The sequence below is a fragment of the Hyalella azteca genome, unplaced genomic scaffold (genome assembly GCF_000764305.2).
Source record: "Hyalella azteca isolate HAZT.00-mixed unplaced genomic scaffold, Hazt_2.0.2 contig13692, whole genome shotgun sequence".
Classification (NCBI taxonomy): Eukaryota; Metazoa; Arthropoda; class Malacostraca; order Amphipoda; family Hyalellidae; genus Hyalella; species Hyalella azteca.
The window spans coordinates 198168-199449 of record NW_025943604.1 but is presented as its reverse complement, the minus strand read 5'-3'; the positions used below and the strand labels follow the sequence as shown (position 1 = coordinate 199449).

The 1282-nt window shown below is 40.0% G+C and overlaps 1 non-coding gene across 1 annotated transcript; it reads right to left on the bottom strand.

Moving 5' to 3' along the window:
- Positions 1-472: 472 nt before the first annotated feature.
- Trnae-uuc lies at positions 473-544 on the bottom strand. The gene has a single exon. It is a non-coding gene; the product is annotated as a tRNA-Glu (tRNA).
- Between the last annotated feature and the right edge of the window lie 738 nt (positions 545-1282).

Sequence of the window (1282 nt, the reverse complement as noted above, 5' to 3'; positions counted from 1 at the left end):
AAAGAACTCGGCAAACCCTGAATTTCTTCACAATAAATTTACTTCACACAATCGATGCCCCGCGATCTCGCAAATAATAAAGTACGCACTCGAAGAGAACAACGGTGCATTTTCTCTCAGCATTTCGTACTGACCGAATACCTTGACTCCCTGCCTTGCCGAGAGAAAATGCAAACAAAGGTTCCTCGGCAAACATACGTCGCAGCAGACAAAAATGTGCCGAGTTTTTCCTGCAAGTCAGTGCGCTTTTAAGAGCAATGCAAACTTGATCAGTTCGTTCATCACACAACATTTGTGAGCCATGAATATTTAGATGAACATTTAATATTGTCTAAGACTCCTCTACATTTTTCGAAATAGATATATTGATCAGAGCGTTATTGCATTTGGTGATACCTAAATGATACAAAATCCTGTTTTTTTTCATTTTCATTCCTCTACTTTGTAATTAAGTACGTGCTATCAAAATGTCTTCCCATGCCGGGAATCGAACCCGGGCCTCCTGGGTGAAAGCCAGGTATCCTAGCCACTAGACCACATGGGACTGAACAGTACAGAACCCGGTACATATAAAATACCGTAGTCTTTTTGCGAATTTTAGTGAAAACATAAAAAGATTTGTATAGTAGTGCTTGTGACTCGTAAGAAAATTTTAAGTTTTATAGAAAACACGATTTGCTTAGACCTAAGGTTTGAAAAAGCGTAGAATGTTGTGAACATCTGTTGTAGGTTGTCTTTTCAGTTTTCAGGTAGGCAGATGTGATTTCATAGGAAGAAAAAATGTGTTGCATTTCATTTGAAGGGCATGGAGGTCAATTAACCTTTGAGAGGAGTTTAGACACAAATACCGTCAGCGCATAATTCATCATCAACAACCATATTTTGATCGTTATTAAAGGAACCAAGTACGGCACAAATCGTTGAAGACTGAGAAACAACGCATTGTCCAGGTGATCTAAAAACACAGCTAACTCAGGGCAGTAATTAAAAAACAAAAACATGAATGTAACCACTGTTCAAAATATTGCGCAATATAGCCAATAGACAGCACACAATATCTCCCAGTTTGCGCAATATATTTTCAAGCTTCTGAACATCACGCAATACCTTGCGCAAACCGTCACAATCAACCCAAGACGCTCAATAATATTGAGCGCCTATGGGCTGCATTACTGATCTATGTACAGTACTATGGCCACTCAGTGCAACTGGGTCGCTACGTGCACCGAGACCGCTTGGTGGTACGAGTATTCAGAGCGCTACGTGTATTTAGACCGCTGAT